This window comes from Chelonia mydas, chromosome 1 (assembly GCF_015237465.2).
Source record: "Chelonia mydas isolate rCheMyd1 chromosome 1, rCheMyd1.pri.v2, whole genome shotgun sequence".
In the NCBI taxonomy this organism is placed as follows: domain Eukaryota; kingdom Metazoa; phylum Chordata; order Testudines; family Cheloniidae; genus Chelonia; species Chelonia mydas.
In genome coordinates, this window is record NC_057849.1 from 67,260,761 (window position 1) to 67,282,609 (window position 21,849).

At 39.0% G+C, this 21,849-nt stretch overlaps 1 protein-coding gene across 3 annotated transcripts in view; it reads right to left on the reverse strand.

The window, feature by feature from the left end:
- Positions 1 to 21,849, reverse strand: part of DIAPH3 (diaphanous related formin 3) — a 528,591-nt gene that overhangs the window by 118,089 nt on the left and 388,653 nt on the right. The gene's annotated exons all lie outside the window — the stretch shown is intronic.

Sequence of the window (21,849 nt, forward strand, 5' to 3'; positions counted from 1 at the left end):
TGGAAAAAAAAAGCCTTGTGCCATTACTAAAATTAGCAATTTCAAACATAGACAAGCCTTTAACTTGCCCATAAATCAGCTCTCATAATGAAATCAGTTTCATTAGCGTTTGTACTGCTGTTCAGTAAAGTGGACCAAACTTTATTTGATTCACTTCACACAACTGCTTTCTATAGTGAGATTCAATACTACCTTCAAATGGAATATGGTTCTATTTACGTGTGCGTCTCTGAACCCTGTATGAAACCACAACCCATTGTGAATCACACATTTCACTTGCAGAAAGTGGTTACTTTTAGAGAATCAGCTCCTCGCCTAAAATCAAAAAGTTGTTTAGAACACATTTGTTATTAAAATTCTGTTGTCTGAACTGATAGCAAAAAATTGTATTTCTCTGTAGACTTTTGAGAGCCTGTCTCCCCAAAAAAGATTCATCACATTAGACAAAAACGATAATTTGAGTCACTGTTCTATAAAATCAAGCGAAAATCATTTCTCTACATGAAGCCAATAGAATAACACTGGACTAGAGTTAACATGGACTATAATGAACATGTTCATAGATAATGTACAGAAACCAGCTTCGCTCTCTCGCTTAATAAACTGTGGTCCATATTAAATAATTTACCAAATTTAGAGTATTTCTACTTATCATATTAGACACAAAAACACAGTCCCATAAGTATAAATGTTACCATAAATGAGGTTACTCATTATTTGTGTACATGCATTTATACCAACAGTACCATGAATAAACTTGCTTATGTTATCAAATAAATTCATGATTAGAGCAATTTTGACCATCAGTGTCAAGTTTACAACATCAGAGTAAACCAACTGGTCTACAGAGCTTTCAGATTAATGACTGAAAGCCATCTGCACCAACCTCCACTTTACTTGGAAACCTCTAGGAATGAGTGATTTTGCCCTGGAATATCTAGATGATACTGCCATAGACATTCAAATATGAGAGGCACATCTTGCCCGTGTGAAGGCAATATTTCATCAAATTCAGAAGGCTGGATTAGCAGTGAAAATAGAGAAGCACAAAGTAGAGAAATGGCAGAGGTATCTTACTTGAGACACCAGGCTGGAAATATGAATATCACTCAAGCCATCTAAGATGGAAGCTATAAAAAACCGCGCCATTCCTCAAACCAAAAAAATGGGCCAGATCTTTTATTCCTATATTCATATGCTTCATATGGACCATCATCTAATCTGACCTTCTGTATAACACAGACCACAGAACTTCCCCAAAATAATTCCTAGAGCATATCTATTAGAAAAACATCCACTCTTGATTTAAAAATGGTCAGTGATAGAGAATCCACCACAATCTTTGCTAAATTGTTCCAAAGGATAATTAACCAAACTGATAAAAATATGTGCCTGACTTTTAATATGAACATGCCTAGATCCAATGTCTAGCCACTGAATTCTGTTATCTACACTCAGTTTGAAGGGCATGAACAAAAATGTCTGGTTCCAAGAGATAAGTTGTTTGGGGTTGCATTCCAGCAAAACAGAAGAGAGAAGCCTAAGAACTAAGGAGGACACATGAGTTGGTGAGCTGAGATATACATATGAAAAATGCTATCTAAAAGCTAGGCATCATCATCATGATGTCTGGCATCCTAGATTCTAACCTAGCCCAAACTTTAATATCCCCTCTCTCCCCCGCCCAAAATCCTCGAAAACAAAAATACCTTCCTAAATATAACCTTTCCTGATAGAGAGGTACAGTCACTACTTCTCTAATTTAAAAAAATCATACATTTAAAAATAAAAATAGGAGATATAAAATGTTAGTTTTCCAGCCTTACAGCTAGGTAAAACAGTCACTGCTTCAAGCAAACCCATTTCAAATGTAAATCAATTCCTTCACAAATATTCTTGTCACTTAAAAATTCTCTGTGGTACCACAATACACGTAATATTAATATGGGGGCCAAAGATCAATCAGATTAATAACTTAATTTCTGCAGCTACGCAATTAATTGCATTTATTTTGCACCACTGGGCCTTTCACCTGCATTTTGTGGATTAAGAAATCTTTTGTAAGACTACTTATAACTTCAAATAGCTGTGACAGATTAGTTTCCCTTTTTCCCGAATATGGACATTCCCTCCAAAGTTACACTGGTCTGAAGGTCAGGACAGGCACTATTCAGCTGCGGTAGGCTTAATACCCAGTACTACATGTCTGTTTAGGGCTAGAAACGAAGATTTCCATCTCTTCCTTACAGTATAGCACTTGTTACAAACCTAAGATACTGATCCTTAAAATTGCGGAATTATTATTTGTGGGGAAGTTATTTAGTTATTTCTATAGCTTTATTAGTTATAATTTTCTTCTTCATTTGCAAGGCGCACAGGTAATAAGGGATCCTATCTTTACAGGCAGAAGGATATGAAGAGAGAAGTAACAAATATTTATAAGACTAGCTAAAACATTTAAAAATAGTATTCCTGTATGTGGCATATAAAAATGATGGTGAGGAGTGGTATACAGGTTTTCTTGACATGCATTTAGGATGACTTGCATAACCCACTAGTGGTTAGGCCCATTATAATTAACATGGCAATCCCAAATTCGTGACAAAGAAAATCTTCTTGCTACACAATAGTCTACCCTCAGCCTTTTCTTATATTCGGACTCCACCTGACTAATTTCATGTGATTTTCTTATATATTCACTTTTGTGACTGAAATACACGCTTGATATCAAGACAAAGATGAAGCTCTTGGAAAACTTGAGGCACAACCTTTCAGTTATTTGAGTTACAAAGAAGGGGAAAAAATGTCTTTGTCATAAGTAAAATCTGTAAATGTTGTGCATACTAGTAATTCAAAAGGGGCTGAACAAAAAAGCATACCCTGAAATTTGTACCATCATTAGTTACTGAAGAATAGTTGTGGGCTCAGTTTTGAGGGGGAAAAATGAACAAGTTTATGCAACCCAAAAACTTCCTTATTCATCTCAGAATTCTGCATAGTCTAACGAAGCCCCCACCCCTTTCTAACATCATGAACAGACAGAGAAAAGCCCATTCTGCCTGTCCATCTTGATCAGGGGCCTGGCAGAGACAGGAACTTTTGCTTTCAGGCTCATTTCAATGTAGCTTCTGTCCTTGTCTTTTATGATCTCTCTCTCACACCGTCCCTCCCCCGGCCCATTTACCTTTTCAAGACCTCTACAGACTTGATAGTTATTTCAGGAAGAATTAAAGAGCAGTTTTCAAAAAAGATGAACTGCAGCATAATTTACTACACTATATAAATACAAATACAGAATAGAGACTTTAAATAATTGAATAGGAATAATGTAATTAACAGGAAAAATAACCTTTTGAAGTGTAATTATTAATGCCATTTGAGTGTACCATCCATTTTTCACACTTGCATGCAATATATTGTATTTACAAATTAGGCTACAGATCAAGGCTTCAGATTATTAGCAAACGAAACCTATTGTGTACATGTTTTTAAAACTCAACTTTTCTAGTAATTTTTCCTTTCGTATGGATATAGTCACAAAACTAGGTTAATAATCATTACACACAAATTACGGGACAGTTAATTTTCTCCATCCAAAACACAGAGTAAGAGCTAAATGTTCAAATTTCTGTGTCTGTAATTAGAAACCACATTTCTATTTTGGCAGCTATTGTAAGTGCAGATTTAAATGCCTACACGTGAATGTAGGCAAGTAAATTAGTATGTAGGTGCCTAAATACAGATTTAAGGACCTACTTTTATGCAACCAAATTTGGCAGGAGAGATACAAAGTAAATATGTTTAAAATAAGGGCATTAAAAATCTTAAACAGAAATATACTAGAAATATTAGTTCTCCATCAGCAGGAATAGAAGAACATGATTGTCATAAACCCTGTATTACAACATAACGCTTCCTACACCCATAACTTCAGATCATGTATGTAAACTGCTGACCTGAAATTATCAGATTTAGGATTAACCAATGACTACTCAAATATCAGTGATTCAAGATATAAAATGATTCAGCTAAACAGTCTTAATGCACTGGCATATTGTTATCACATATATCATTTTGAATATGTGTTTGAACAGGAAAGTACTATGTTGTTATAAGATTACTTGTGGACAGAGATACGACTTTTCACTTTAAAAAATCCTTTCCCACCTTTCCACAAAGAAACGGTTAAAACAATGTTGAGTCACATTAAGGATGATAGGTTTCAGAGTAGCAGCCGTGTTAGTCTGTATTCGCAAAAAGAAAAGGAGGACTTGTGGCACCTTAGAGACTAACAAATGATTTGTTAGTCTCTAAGGTGCCACAAGTACTCCTTTTCATTAAGGATGATAGGAGTTCACTTTACCAAACGAATAGTATCTAATAGTGTGACCCTATATAGAAATATTTTTCCTCATTTAAGATGTTGTGTCTATATCCTGCTATCTTCAAAATCCTGCAAATCTTTTCGAAGAAATGTTAGTCAAACTTCAGGGCAGCAATTCAGGAATAATTTAACACATGTGCTGTCAGCATTGCCTAATCCAGCTGTGCAGTTAAGAACTTTATCTGAGACCAGGGAGTTAGACTGTCAGTTTCCATTGGGATCTAACTGATGACATGGCAATTAGACAAAGCTCTTTGTTATACTGTAATTAACTGACAGGATCAAACCTCAACCCAGATGATTATGCTAATAAGGCCAAATGAGAACTTTCTAACACCACCTACTCTAAAGAACTCAAAGACCTCCCACATCACAATTTACCCAGGAACTTAAGGATATCATCAAATCCTTTCCCAAACAACTCCAAGAGAAACTCTACAAACACATCCCCTATGACCCCCCAAAGGGACCTTCTATATCTTTCCAAAGATACACAAACAAGGGAACCCAAGCAGACCCACCATATCTGGCTACGGCACTCTTACTGAAGAAATATCGGGACTCTCAGAAACCATCCTCAGAATTACAAAGTTAACATTTTAACTCATTTAACATTTATAACCTTATTTATTTATTTAATTCTCATATTTGGATGAGGTTTTAGGATTCATATATAGCACTTCCGAATATTTAACTACATTTATATTATTATCAAGTCTGAATTTCCCTGACCTTCAACAGAATTGTTTATACAAGAATTCCTGAGCTTTTAATTTTAAAGTTGGTGAAAAATAAGTTTTGGAACCCGAACTATAAAACTCCAGAAGGTAGAAAAATTTTACTTTGTTGGTAATTTATATTACGGTGGCAATAAATTTAACTGTCTTACACAGAAAATAAATGTACTACACTGGTGCCATAATGAGTTAAACCTCTGTTGTCAAATAGACTGATGATTTAGTATCTACTACAAACATAGTAGTGAAGTTGAGGTGGAAGTACAGTTGGCAGCTATTTAAAACAGAAGTTCAGTTCCCAAACCTAAATTTCTGACACTGGTAAAAAAAATATAGCACCGAGAGTGCAGACACATTACGCAGATTTACAGTTCTGTAGGAGACAAGGTGGGCAAAGTAATATCTTTTATTGGACCAACTTCTGCTGGTGGAAAGACATGCTTTCCAACTACACAAAGCTCTTCTTCAAGTCTGGAAAAGGTGCCGAGAGCCTTACAACCAAGGCTATGTTTACACTGCACACTTTACAATGTGCTGTGCCGCTGCAGCCACGCTGTTGTAAGGTGCGCAGTATATCCACTCCTTGTTGCTGGGAGAGAGCTCTCCCGGCGACAAAATAAAGCCACCCCTAAAGAGGGGTGTAGCTTCGTTGCCAGGAGAGCGGCGCTTTTCATCGTTAAAACTTTTGTGGTTCAGGGATGTGTGTTTTCATACTCCTGAGCAACAAAGGTATTAATTATGAAAGTGCAGTGTAGACAAAGCCTAAATACAAGATGGAACAGACTGTTTAGCATAAGTAGTTTAACATTTATTTCAAGAGAACGTTCACAGTGAAGTATCCCATTAACACCTCTCCAGTATAAGGGCTTCTCGACACTTACAACGCTGCAGCACTTCAGTAAAGACACTACCTATGCCAATAGCAGGGATTCTCCCATCAGCATAAGTACTCCACCTCCCTAAGGCTGTCTACACTGGGGTTAGGTTTGTTTAACTATGTCATTTAGGGATCTGAATTTTTCACACCACTGAGCAACATAGTTATCCTGCTTTAATTTCGTGGCGTAGACCAGGCCACAGCCAAGTTCTGTAGGAGAGCTAAGTCAAATGTTTACAGAAATAGTTCCCCTCAGATTTAAATTATTGTGGCAACACAAAAAGTTCAAATCAACTCCCAAAAGAAATCAAAACTACAAAGGAGCTGCTAAGAAAGGACAAGAACTCGTATTAATAAGAATTACAGTACTATCCAGGCTGCAGCAGACATTGCTAAAATTGTGCTCCATTTCTGGAGCTGAAAATAGTAGGAAGAACCTCTAGTAACTGAGAAAGGAATGGTAATGGCAATGAGAAATTACAGATTACTGTTTTGCAGTCTGTTCACATTCTGTATTAATTAGTCAAGTATTCTAATATTATTTCTATACCCTTATGCAAAAAATAATTTCCACAGTGATCACACCTCATACTTTATTTGCATGTTTCCAAAGTAGCAGCATGGCTCTCGTGCCTGCAGAAGTGTCTCAGCTAACTAATACTTTTCTCAATGACCTCCTTCAACAAACCAGGGGGCATGCAGGGTAGCAGGGAAGGGGGTAGTTTAGGGGCCGTGAGGAGTGCAGCTCCAAGTCCTAATCTATTTGATACATCAGGAGCAAGGTATCTGACGTGACTGCTACAGCTCCTGCTGTAATCATGAAAGGAGTTGAGATTTGGGCAACCCTCTGCATATCACAGGCACATGGCTGTGATTGCAGGGGGGAGGAGGGAAGCACACAGGCACACGAACATTAGTGTCTATTATCTGCGCAACATCCATGTGTAGTGAGGGCTGATCTGACTGCTCATCTTGCAGGGACTCTGCACATGCTCCTGTGTTGCCATGGTTACTGCCCAAACTATTTCCCAGAATAGGGATTGTCAGCTGTGGGAAGAGAAGGTGAAAGTGAAAGTCTCACCTTTCTTAAAGAATGCACTGTTTGTGCCTATGGTGATGCTGTCTGTATCTTTTTTTATTTAAATCGGCTTTTTTTGATAAAATGCTTTTTGAGAAAAAACCTATCTAAAGATAGTTTTAATTAAGATATATTATAGCTCAAAGATATCTCATCATGGAATAGGGATTATAAATTCTAATTCTATAGTATGAGACAACATATTCATGTAATGTTTACGAAAAGTTTTGTAAATGAGTTCCAATAGTTCATGGATTAGGGACCCAATCTTATGCGGTTCCAGAGGCTTCTGTATAGATTATTCAGATTAATAGGACTCAGTGCTCAGTCTAGAAGATACCATCCAAGATGAAAAGGAGTACTTGTGTGTGGCACCTTAGAGACTAACCAATTTATTTGAGCATAAGCTTTCGTGAGCTACAGCTCACTTCATCGGATGCATAAAGTGGAAAATACAGTGAGGAGATTTATATACACACAGACCATGAAAAAATGGGTGTTCATCATACACATTGTAAGGAGAGTGATCACTTAAGATGAGCTATTACCAGCAGGAGAGTGGGGTGGGGGGAGAGAAAACCTTTTGAAGTGATAATCAAGGTGGGCCATTTCCAGCACATTTTCAGGAGTTAACAAGAACATCTGAGGAACGTGGGGGGGGGGGGGGGGGGGGGGTTGGCGGGGGGAGAGGGAGGAAGGAATAAACAAGGGGAAATAGTTTTACTTTACACCCATTTTTTCATGGTCTGTGTGTATATAAATCTCCTCACTGTATTTTCCACATTATACAAAGTAAAACTATGATAGTGTTTCAGTCACATCATCTATGTCACTTAGCCACAGTATATCACCTGCAGCAAAAAGAAAAAAAATCTCCATCATCCAGAAACAACCCTACATAAGTTTGTGATAAGAACCAGCAGATTACAAAAAGAGGTAATTGATGAAAAAAACTGCCCAGTTTGTTTATGCAACAAACTCTCCTTTCCATAGGATTGAGAACCCACATGGTTCAGTCATTAAGACCAGGATACAGTCAACCCAACAGAGCAGATGTCGCAGGCAAATTGCTGGATAAAGTATATGAAAGAGAAATTGAGCAGTGTGCATAAGGTCTAGAGGGTGAAATTGTTAACCTGAGTCTTGATGGGTGAGCAATGTCCACAATGATCCTGTTGTATGTGCTTGTGTGACAACAGAAGAAGGGAATGTCTTCCTTACAGAAACAATTAATACATCAGGAAATGCACACACAGCAGAATACTTACAAGAAGTAGCAGAAAAAGCTATAACAAACTGTAAAAAAAAAAACCAAAAAAAAAACCAAACGTCTAGTACGCAGCTTGGTCACAGATAATGCTGCAAATGTATCCAAGATGAGAAGAAATTATTTAGAAGAGAGTCCCAAGCTGATAACATATGGTTGCAGTGCTCATTTGATGCACCTCCTAGCCAAAGACTTCAGTGTTCCAGAAATAAAGGCTAATGTTGTTAAAATTGCAAAATACTTCCATAACAACCACTTTGCAGCACCTGCTCTGAAAAAAGTGGGAGGAACCAAGATAACTCTCCCACAATATGTGCGATGGAACTCAGCAGTGGACTGTTTTCAGCACAATATCAAGAACTGGCCTAATCTGATGACAGTTTGTGAACAAAATTGTGAAAAAATAGATGGCACTGTCACAGCCAAAGTTCTCAACATTGGGCTTAAGAGAAAGGTTGAACACATGCTGAGTATCCTGAAGCCTATTTCTATAGCCTTGAACAAAATGCAGGGAAGTAGCTGTTTTATTGCTGATGCTGTTGAAATTTGGAAGGAACTGAGTGAGATCTTAAACGAGAAATATGCAATGAAAGAGTTAAATTACAAGCATTAAAAAAACGAATGGGACAAGCACTATCTTCAGCTCATTTGCTTGCAATTACTCTCAATACTAGGGTCAAACCTGAAGTGCTGAAGAAGAGGAGTTGGCTATGACATGGACTTCCAGCAATCATCCCTCTATAATGCCAACTATAATAAACTTAATTGCTAACGGTGAGCCATTCGAGAAATATATGTTTGCCGATGATGTTTTAAAGAAAGTCACACCAGTGAACTCGTGGAAGTCACTTAAGCACTTGGATTCAGAGACTGCCAAAGTGATAATCCCACTTTTAACAGCAGTAGCTTCTTCTGCCGGTGTACAAGGGATATTTTCTTCCTTTGGACTCATTCCAAATTGAGAAATTGTTTGGGACTTGAAAAAGCAGGAAAACTTGTTTCTCTTTTCCAGATTATGAACAAACAGGAAAATGAAGGTGAAGACAACTGAGTTAGCTGCAGAAGCCAATATTTTAAGTTTCTTATGTTGACCTGGCTGACATAGTCAATTTAATTTTTTTTTTTAAATATTTCATTTAACTGTTTGTTAAAAACAATTTTAACAAAAACAAACCTGATTTTTAAAAATTGAATGTTTAACTAAAATTCAAGAATTCATATGCTTGTTTTGTTAAAATATTATATTTTTGCTGTTGAAGAAAAAAAATACAGAATGCATAATGTTGTTGTTTTAGTTAAATAAAACTATTTAAATGTATGTCTGGTGATGTTCTCCTCCTAAAACAGCATGGCAAGAAAATCCTCCAAATATTAATGATTAACCTGTTGAATTGGAGATAGTTCACCTCCCAGTGATTGCATAAATATCTGCTTCAATTACCTTTGGAAAATGTAATAACCAATCATTCATTTTCTGATATAGCTGTAAAACTAATCTGAAAAGTTTTCAAAATAAATCACTTAAAAATGTATAGTGTGTACCTTCTTAAAAGGAAACCTATATCTATCTCTGAATTGTGAAGAATATGCATTAAGGTTATAACAATCAACAAGAATGCACTTTTATGTAGAAATCCATGATTAAATTGAGTGTTCCTGACTAGTGATTTAAATTAATGTGGTTTAAATAAAATCCACCCTGAAGAGCATACAAGTTACCTAGGAACAATAGCTATGAGGTGATGAACCTATGACATGATGAACTACTCACTTGCTCATTCTTTCCAGTACCAGGAATTTAAAGCGTGGCAGGGGAGGGACTCTGCACAGAATGTGTTCTAGTGGTGGGGACACATGATAACTTGGAGTAGCTCTGTGGGAAGGGGAAATTGACACAGAGAAGATCCCTTTACACATTGCATCACAAGAGCAAAAATCGCAGACTCTTAGAAGTGTAGGACTCCAAGTGACCTCAATAGGTCATGTAGTCCAGTCCACTACACTCACGGCAGGACTCAGTAATAACTAGACTGCTCCTGACAGGTGTTTGTCTAACCTGTTCTTAAAAACCTCCAATGACGCAAATTTCACAACCTCCTTAGGCAATTTGTTCCAGTGCTTAACTATCCTGACAGTTAGGAAGCTTTTCTTTATGTCCAACCTAAACCTCCCTTGCTGTAATTTAAGCCCATTGCTTCTTGTCCTATGCTCCAAGGTTCACAAGAACAACATTTCATCCTCCTCCTTGTAACAACATTTTATGTACTAGAAAACTGTTATAATGTACCCTTGCTCTGTCTTCTCTTCTCCAGACTAACCAAGCTCATTTTTTTCAATCTTTCCTCATAGGTCATGTTTTCTAGACCTTTAATCATTTTTGTTCCTCTGGCCTTTCTCCAACTTGTCCACATCTTTCCTGAAATGTGGCACCTAGAACTGGACACAGTACTCCAGCTGAAGCCTTATCAGTGCAGAGTGGAGTGGAAGAATTACTTCTTGTGTCTTGTTTATTACACTCCGGATAACACATCGAAGAATGATGTTCACTTTTTTTGCAACAGTGTTACACTGTTGACTCATATTTATCTTGTTATCCACTGTAATCTCCAGATCTCTTTCCGCAGTACTCCTTCCTCGGCAGTCATTTCCCATTTTGTATGTTTGCAATTGATTGTTCCTTTCTACAAGGAATACTTTGCATTTGTTCTTACTGATTTTCATCCTATTTTCTTCAGACCATTTCTCCAGTTTTTTCCAGATCATTTTGAATTTTAATCCTACCCTCCAAAGCACCTATAACCCCTCGCAGCTTGGTATAGTACACTTGTAAAGTTTGTGGACACTCTATGCCATTATTTAAATTATTTATGAAGATATTGAACAGAACCTGACTCAGGACAGATCCCTGGAGGACCCCACTTGATATGCCCTTCCAGCTTGTCTGTGAACCACTGATAATTACTCTATGGGAAGTTTTCCAACCAGTTATGCACCTGTCTTATAGTAGCTCTATATAGCCTACAATTCTCTAGTTTGTTTATGAGAAGTCATGCAAGACAATGTCAAAAGCCTTACTAAAGTCAAGGTATACCACATCCACTGCTTCCCCCCATCCACAATCTGACACTAGTCTATAAATAAACAACATAAAATAAAATGCTATAAATTCAATAATTTAGGAAACACTCAGATAAAAAAGCCTTTATAAAAGATAGCTACGGTTGAAACACTGCTGTCACTGACTACTGCTAACACAAAAGAAAGTTTTGCACTTGCACTATATCCACTTCTGCAAAAGCCTAAACATTAAAAAGGTTATAAATGAAAAGTTAAGGCAACTACTGCCAAACCATCCTTCCTCATTCACTATCACCCTGACTCTCTCTGTCCTGTAAGTTACACCTCGGTGTAAATGTCTATCATCTCATTTACCTGAGGATTTTAAATATTGGGTTATTAGAGTAATATCAATATTAATAAGGATAATGTTTTTAAAAAGCCAATTATTGTGGATTTAAACTGATTTTAGGACCCTTCTTGTTCACCTGGGCTATTTATTTTTTATAGAAAAACTAAGCTGCTACTATAAGAAAAGTATGTGACATTAAATATGCATTATAACCAGAATAGACCAAGTTTATGCACATTAATGAGCTCTGTTCATAGTAGACTGGGGTGCTGATTGAACAATTGTCACTGAAAGTGCAAAGTCATCTATATATAAAGAGGTCAATAAAGTCTACTATTTACGAATTATTCTTTTCATGTTCTTTGTGTATGTCACAGCTCCAATTCAAATGAAGCTGGCAAGAATGGAAGCAATCTTTGTTTTAGGTTACTTGAAAACTAATATTTCCACTAATGTCATTTTTCAGGGAAATATTTCCAATACAAATCACTTGTAAGCAGCAAGGAACTCAAAGTTCATGAGCACATTTTTATTTTAAAATGAAATCAGCGTCTCATAAGATCTGTTATTTGTAACATAATGTAATATATCACTATCATAAAGTTGTTTTTCTCTTTAGGCACTATATGCATTTGAAGGTAGTAGATCACAGAGAAAAAAATCATATTTTAAAAAATTTAAACTGTATTTAAATTTAAAAATAAATACTCACTAATCAAATCGGAAAGTTTCTACGTAGGCACAATGAGCACCCAAGTTGGCAGCCATGATTGAGAGAGAGACTGAAGGAACAAGAAAATTGAGGTACTCTTCAAGCTCACAGTTGAGCTACAGGGTTGATTAGATTTGGGTTACTGTGGTCACAGGAAAGCCTCAGTGGGGTTAAGAGTGTGCAAGCCCCTTGTATGGAGTTGGCCATAGCAGCACTTTGTACTCTTTCCTCAGAACCCAGTGTGGCTGCTGAACTGCAGCTGAGTGGACACAAAAGTAATGATCAGCAGCAGAGCAACACCAGAATCAACAAGAAGGGAAAGCCAGAGGGAAGACTGGAAAGTTACTACTTTCCTTTTTGAAACTGGAGTTCTTCAAGATGCGTGGTCCTTATCTGTATTCCACTGTAGGAATGCATGCGCGCCATGTACCTGAGACCAGAGGTTTCTTGCAAGCAATGTCCATTGCTCTATGCCCACCCCCCTGCTCTCCTCGTGCTCTGTACTGAGGGTATAAGGAGTGGGATGGACTGACTGCCTGCCTCTCCAGTTCCTTCTCTACTGCAAATTCAGTCATGATCTGAAGCAGAGGGGAAGAAGGGAGGGTTGTGGAATACAGATATGGACCACACACTTTGAAGAACGCCAGTTGCAACAAGGTAAGTAACGTCTCTTTCTTCTTCGAGTGTTAGTCCCTATATGTATTCCACTGTGGGTGACTGATAAGAAATACTGAAAGAAGAGGTGGGTGCGAGAATGCAGATGGTAAAGCTGCTTGTAGAACTGTTTTCCCCCCAAAGGATGGGTCAGTGGAAAAGTCTTGGATCAAGGCATAATGTGTTTTGAACGTGTGGATAGAACTGCATATCGCTGCCCTGGCAAATTACCTCTTGAAGTGATGCCACTGAGACTTATGCCCTTGCAGAGTGAGCCCTGGCCCCATGTAGGAGAAGGAGCTGTGCCATCTGAGAGAGTCAGATACAGCCAGAGATCCTCTGAGAGGATACAGCTTGGACTCATTCTGCTATGGCAACAAACACTCTAGATGATAATCTGATCGGCTATATTTTCTGCAGGTATAATGCCAATGCTCATCTTATGTCGAGGGAATGAAGTCTCCTTTCCTCACCAGAGGCATGGGGCTTTGGAAAAAAAAAAATACAGGGAAGTGAATTGACTGGTTTCGTTGAAATTCTGAAAATATCCCAGAACTGAATTTTGGATGTAGTCATGGTGAGATTTTGGAACACTGTGTGTAGTTATTCATCTATTAGTGTCCCAAGTTCTGCCCATTCTGATAAAGCTGATGTAGAGAGACTCTGAGTGAGTGTTGGGTTGTGATGCTACCATCAGTGACTGAGGTTCCTGATGGGTACTCTTTGCCCATACTGGCAGTTCTCAGTCTTTTGAATTAGGTAGTATTGCTGGCATTGTTACTGCTGATGAGGAGTCTGGTACCAATGGAGCCCCGCTCTTATGAGCCTTTTTATCATGGCCCTGGGACTTAGGACATTCTAAGTCTTTAGGAGCTGGGTGCAAAGGCTTGTTCAGCTTGGAGAGGAATGGACTTAAAGGGGGAAATCCGCTCTTGTGTTTATGAGCACATTCCCTGCTCTCCTGATGAGACCCTGATGGAGGGTTTATAAGTGTGTTCTCCCACACTCCTAAATCAGGCCACATGACAGGAGGTGTGCTCCTTGCTCACTCTGGCCAACGTATAGAGGAGGTTCCCCCAGCCTGGGTCTGACTAGGCATTCGTAGCCTTTTCCACTAGGTGTTTTTTAAGCTGAAATTCCTGAACCTGTTAGGTATGGCTAGGGAAGGAGTGACAAATATTGCAGCCGATGGAGCTATTTGCTTCCCCAAGGCAGTAAAAGCAGTGCAGGTGATCACCGCTGACTAAGAAGGAATGGGGACAGGAGACTGCTTTTAAAGCCCGGTGTTCTGGGCATAGTCAAATTCCAGTATCAGGAGCCAGGGTGGTGGTGGTAGGGGTTCCTGGGGTGAGGAACCTAACTAAATACTAACTATACTATTAAAGACTATTTACACTAGCTATACTAAAGATAAAACTTTGAAATATTTATAGGTTGAAGACAAGGCTGAAAAAAACCCAGATACTCCAGATACTGGAGGTCCTGACTCAGGTCATGTGGCAGTAAGAAGGAACTGGAGAGCAGTCGGTCCAACCTGCCCCTTATACCTTTGGTACGTAGCATGGGGTACAGGGGCACAGGTGCAGGGGCACAGGTGCGAGCAACGGACACTGCTTGCAAGAATTCTCTGGTCTCAAGCTAAGGGAATGAATATGTACCCACAGTGGAATACACATAGGGACCCACAATTGAAGCAGATCCTCTCTTCTACTCTCTCCTACAAAGGAAGGAGAAAGTGCCTGGTACCTTTGTAAGCCTTGACTAAGGGAGAACACCCATTAGCCTCCTCTGAATACTTTGAAGAGGGAGATACCCATCCAATGAAGAGAAAAGACCAGTGATGGTACAGAGACAGAATGTGAATGTGTATAGACTGGGAAGGGGAGAGAGGTGATTCAGTTGCTGTGAGCCTCATGACAGTAGTAGTCCTTAAGGAGAAATTGAATGTGGAGAGGAAAGTGGCCTGCAGAACAAGTTCACAGAGGACAGTTGAACAGGGGGCAGCTTGGAAGCAGTTGTGGGAGAAGCAGATATACTTGCTACTAAAGTTAGTATCATTAGTGCAGCAGAGAAGGGGAAGGGAAGGTGAGATGAAGAAATTACTTTGGATTCTTGCATGACATGCAAGAGCGTGGCTTCCTAAAGAACTTTCTCCCTCGGAAGATTGCCACGCAGCTTGCTTTTCCCTCCTTCTACAGATTCCTGAAGTGTTGAATATAAAGGTTAACTTTTCCTTCTCTATCTGTACTTTGTATCTATGTTTTATTTTGTATTATTAAAATATATGTGCTAGTCTTCAATACTGCATTTTCTACAAAATCCACTTTTGTTTTTCATATTTCCCACAGTGTTTAACCTAATATACAGGTGTATAAATAAAGAGAATTATAAACCTAATTATAATGCTCAGTTGTTTGTTGAACTTAACATTCTATGCTGAAGACTCAATAATATAGAGGACTATTGCCAGTTATTTTGGCTGCTTCATATATATTTGAACTGAGGTAACTTGTATGGCTAAATGTATAGTTCAGGATGTAAATGTGCATCAGGATCCTACTATTGTCCTGGGGCCTGTGATTTTCAGCAAAAGTCACCTGACAAATCTATGTTAGAAATGACAAATTATCAAAACTGTTACTCTTAAAGAAAGGAGATTGCTTGTGTGATTCATTGTGGCAAGTTTGAAGGAGTTTTATTAACGTACTGATTCTCACTCACAGCCAGGAGGATTACTCCAATGGAAGTCTCATGAGTTGGTGCTGGGAGTAGAGAGGGTAGAAAATACAGGAAATTTCTACTCCAGACAAAGTCAAGTGTTTTACCCAATGGCATCAGAATTGTAATTCTTTGCATATATGCACAGCTGAAACTGAATAGTCTAAACTGGAGTAAAAATTCAACATCCTGCTGTCAGTGCTGTCAGGTGGAATATGACTTTTTGTTTTGAAGTCTAGTACACAATTATTGACAAAATCCATATTTCACAACTAAAGGACAGAATTAGAAGCTAAAGCTAGTTTATTAAGAAATAATATACTAAGCACTCCAATAGAGTTTGCAAAATTAGAATTGTTTATTCCCAAAGAACAGGTGGAATATAAGGCAGAAAAGGGCTAAAACTGAGGTCATGATTTATTAGATCAATTGAAACATGCTGCTGCTGATTATTTCAACTCCTGAGTAACTTTTACAAAAATTAAAACAAAAATTATATTGTGGATTGCAGGTTTGATGTGTAAGAAATCACTGTGGCATCACTTCGCTGCTTTTGAATAAGAAAAAGCAGACTATGTAAATAACTACTGATTAAAGTGGCTTGTTCCCTAAGTAGTATTCAAAGTGATGCACAAAGAAGATGCCACAATGATGGAGTTCTCAATTATAATACAAGAAATGTAGCTGATGTTATCACAGTTTTAGGGTTCTTTACACTGTGATAGGATCAAAATAATTGATTGGTATGCTTTCTACTGAGAATCTGAACAGCATGAACAAAGCTAGTCACTGAATGTTACTAGTATGCATACAAGGGGCATTTACATAAAGATCCCTTTCCATTAGCTATTTACCCTTGGAACTAGAGAATGTTATAGTTTGAACTGGCATCAGAAGAGCAAGAAATCTTATTTACAAAGCATTTCATGATTAATATAATTTAATATATTTGAGAAGAGTTTGGAGGACTGAGTCTGTTGTCTTCTGTTTTGCTTTATCAAAAGAGTCAATTTTTGCATTATTTTTGCTAAGGGCTACCAGTTTTAGAAAGAATTCAATATTTAGGTGTTTTAACTGAATTAAATATTTTCTTAGAATCAATGTGGAGCCACAATGAAAAATATGTAGCTTCTTTTTTTACCCTGTCAACTTAAGGCCTATTATTATAGTGAGCCATTTGAACCCAAGTTGTTTGGACAGATATGACAAATGTCACTCAGTTTGAGTCACAAAGTTCAGATCCAGATTTTTTTTACACCTCAAAGTATGGAGATGTTTGGACTTAACATTTGGGTTCAGATCCACCTCTTTGAAAAAAACCCACAAGAAAATAGAGTTATCGTAAGCGTGGTTAATTTTAATTTCAGGTAAATAATAAAATTTGGGGTTTTGCAGTTAGAGAGACACACCTATGTTTTATGTCTGAGAAAGACAAGATGCCATTAATAGATTGAAAAATTCATGCTGCATTGCATATTTATAAGATATTAACCCTCTAAAAATTAAACTTTATGAAGTTTTAATATACAGTTAACATATTTATCTAATTTTAGAAAACAGTGTGAGCATTTTTAGAGACCCAGGTTATTGCCATCCAGTCCTGTGTACCAGCCTCCTGCAGAGCATATTTACTCTGGCTCTGGCTGGTAGAAATGGATTTAACTCTTGAGACCTGATCCATTTCCCATTGAAGTCACTGAAAGTCTTTCAGTTGACTTCTCTGGGAGATGGATCAGGCCTTTAGAGAGTACAAAGAACAAAAAATAATAGTTTCACTCTAAAGAGTTGTACAAAACAAAAGTGCATGCGTAAGCCACAACAATGAAAAACTATGAGACAGAAAACTTACATACTGTACATGATAGAGTGTCTAGAAAATTTATTGAATAAAACAAATATTGTGAAATAAGTGACACACCATAGTGGCTTCAATAAGTGGAGTCCAGGCTCCCTTACATAATATACACATTATTATTAAAAAGCAACCATAATTCCTTAGTTTCCCAAAAGAATGGAACAGCAATAAAGGCACTGTACCTTTACAGATAAATAAATTTTAAAATTCTTTCTAGCTGCATATCTCATCACCTGGAACACAAGTGAAGGATCAATATATTAATTTTGGTAAAGGAAGATTGTCTTAAAGATTAAAGAAAAATAGATATTAGATTGCAAGGTGTTTAGGGTGCGGACTACACCTCCATGTGTGTTTGTGCAGTGTCTAGCACAGGGGTTGGCAACCTTCAGCATGCGTGCCAATTTTTGATGGCACAAGGCGGCGGGCTGAGCCGCCGCTGCTCTGGGGTTTCCGCCGCTGGCTCCTGACAGCCGGGGTCCCACCGCCGGCCCCACTCAGCGCCCGCTGCCGGCCTGCGTGAAGTAACTCCAGGCTGGCAGTGGGCTGAGACCCTGGCTGGCAGGAGCTGAGGGCAGGAACCCCAGAGCAGGGGTGGGCTGAACTGCTCAGTCGCAGCTCTGGGGTTCCGGCTGCTGGTCCCTTGCCAGCAGGGGTCCCCGGCTGCAGCCCCACTCACCTTGCTTCTGGTTGGAGTTCAGGCCCCCTCCCAGACAGCGTCCAGGCCTCTGGCCCTGCTCAGCCTGCTGCTGGTCTGGGATACCAGCAGCCAGCTCCACTCACCTCAGCTGCCAATCTGGGGTTCCAGCAGCTGACATCCTGCCAGTAGGGGTCTGGATCTCCAGCCTTGCTCAGCCTGCTTTCCGGCTTGGAGTCCCAGCAGGCCATCCTGGGCTCTGCTCCTGGCCTTGGATCAGTGCTCTGCAGCCTCCCTGCTGTGGCCCACTGTCCCCAGCCTGGGACAGTGAGGGTTGCACACGAGGCAAGAGGATGCAGCTCAGCGCCCCCATCTTAAAATTGCTTGTGTCAGACCACGCTACGTTTGACCTCGTGCCTGCCTTCTATCGCCATTTTTTTTCCTCACTGAGAGTTGAAGGGAACATTTGACAAAATGGCAGCTCCTAAGAAAGCGAAGCTAGATGTCCGATCATTTCAGCCTGCTTGGACAGACGCATTTGGATTTATTGAAAAGAAGGACCATGCTATTTTGCTTTCTGTTATGAAAGTGTTGTTTGTCGCACATCAAGTGTTCGACATTTTGAAACGAAGCACGAGAAAACCTTTCTTGACAAAGCAGACAAGACTGAATCGATCAAAAAGGCAGTAGCAGCCTATGAGAAGCAAAGCAGTATTTTTAAAAGCTTAAGTATAAGTAAAAATCAAGCTACAGAAGGAATTTACAAGATTGCACAGTGCATTGCAAAAAACGGAAAGCCGTTTACAGATGGGGAATATATAAAAGAAGTTTTTCTCAGCAGTTCGGAGATTTTGTTCAATGATTTGCCAAATAAAGATACAATCGTATCAAGAATAAAAGAACTGCCCATCTCTGCCAGAACAGTTGAGAGATGCATAAGTGAAAAGGCAGAAAACATTAAGGAAAAGCAGACGACTGCATTGAAAGACACAGCAGTGTTTAGTGTTGCAGTTGATGAGAGCGTGGATATAAACAACATTCCACATTTGTCATTTGTTGCAAGATGTTGTCCTTCCGATGAAATCCAAGAGGAACTTTGTTGCCTAAAACCCCTGCATGGTACAACAAAGGGGGAAGATATACTGGAAAGTTTTGTAAACGATTTTGAAGAATGAAGAGTTGACATCAGAAAAATATTTTGTGTGACCATAGATGATGCTCCTGCCATGGTCGGAAAACAGAAGGGATTTGTAAAGTTACTTGAAGATCAAATTGGCTGTCCGACAGTCAAATTTCACTGTATCATCCATCAAGAAAACCTGTGTGCTAAACTTTCTAATTCGGAGCTTAATAATGTGATGAATACAGTGGTACGATTGTGAATTTCCTTATTGCTCAATCTGCTTTGACTCACCGACAATTTCAAGCACTGCTGGAAGAGATGGACAGTGCTTATACGACATCCCACTTCACAGCAACATTCAGTGGCTAAATCGTGCCAAGGTTTCGGTGTGCTTTGTAAACTGTTTTGATGCACTCAAGGCCTTTTTGTTGGAAAAAGAACAAAACTACCCCGAACTGGATGATGACAAATGGCTACGTAAGCTCATGTTTCTAACTGATATTACCGCTCACCTAAACAAACTCAACTTCGGTCTCCAGGGTGCAGGGCAAACAGTTCTGGATCTTTATGAAGCCTGGAAAGCATTTGTTGTGAAACTAGCAGTTTTTTCCAGGGATATTCAAACTTCTACTTTCCGCAACTTCCAACTCATAAAAGAGCTATCAACACGTTGCACTGTCAATGTCGATGAGATTGGAAAGTACATGCAAGAACTGGACTCAGAATTTTCTGAGAGATTTCAAGATTTCCAGCGATTTGGCCCAATGCTTTCTTTTCTAATTAAACCTGAAAAGTTCAACGAAAGCGACTTGTATTTGCCTGTATTTCAGTGGATGGGTGCTGAAGATTTCGAAATGCAGCTCATTCAGTTAAAAAGCTCAGAATTATGGACATCAAAGTTTGTGGATCTGTGGAGCGCACTTGAAGCTACCGAGAGAGATCATGGGGCCTCTGTTTGGACGTGCTGGATGTCCCTGCCAGTGAAATTTAACTGTTTGAAGAAAATTGTGTTTGCAATGCTTTCAGCATTTGGATCCACATACCTGTGTGAACAGGCATTTTCACACATGAAATCTGTCCTCCATCCCTCTCGGAGCTGGTTAACAACTGATCACTCAGAAGCCTGTGTGCACCTTAAAGTATCCAAATACGTGCCAGACATTGGAAAACTCAGCAAGGAAAAGCAAGGGCAACGATCACACTAAACTGATAAGATCTGCATTTTAATTTAATTTTAAATAAAGTTTCTGAAACATTTTGAAAACTTCGTTTACTTTACATATAACAGTAGTTTGGTTATATAATATATAGACTTACAGAGAGACCTTCAAAAATGTTAAAATGTATTACCGGCACGCGAAGCCTTAAATTAGAGTGTATAAATGAAGACTCGGCACACCACTTCTGAAAGGTTGCCGACCCCTGGTATATATATATAGGTGTCCTCCGAAAAGGACAGACATCATCTCTCTATATAAAACCATATATATATATATATATATAAAACTTCCTGAACTGCACAGATCTGACTAGAAAGATTGCTGAGATTTGTGGCTTCTTCCTCTCTACTAGAGCCTCCAGAACCCCCCAGACCCACAAGGTTACCAACATTCATCTCGCTGAGGTTCTTCAGAGCATAGCTGCCAAGTTTTTGTTAATTCCACATAGGACATTTTTTCATCACAAAGAACAAATCACTATTTCCCCCTACCTGGCACAGTGGAAGGAGCTGTCAAGGATGACAGAACCCTATCCTTCCTTCCTCAAAAGCAGACAAGGTTAGGTGGGGGAAAGGGAGACTCTTGACAATATTCACAAAAAGATTCTGGAATGCCTTTAAGTCATCTGGTAGTAGTACTGAGGATACCACTTCATCAGATGACAAAGAATCATTACCAAAAATCCTTTAGTGATGATATAAAGTGTTGGTGTTGCTCTATCTCTGGATCCGCTCTTCCTGGTACTGTGGCGAAGGTGGTCTAGCCAGGGATGTTGAGTGACCTTTTCCTCTTACTCAAGTGCAGCGAGACCTTCTTCTTGAAGCTTGAGAAAGTAAGTCCCAGCACTGTCTATAGCGAAGTGGAATGCTTTAGGAATACAGCTGGCTCGTTGGGTATTGGCCAGTCCAGTACCATTCCTGCTGGGCTAGTGGCAGTTTAATCTTATAGGGGAAGTTGGTAGATGTGTCTGTGGTGTCAATCATTGAATGCAGAGGAGAGGGCTCTCTACTAGAAGATGGGAAGAATGTATGCCAGTGATGGTGCAGAGTAGACCACAACCAGAGGTGGCGCCAAAGTACATAGCACTCTCAGTATCTGAGTCTGTTCCAGAGCTGGTGTTTCTGCAGTGATGATGATCTTGAGTTTCCTCTGGGCTCATCCTCTGTGAGCATCAATGT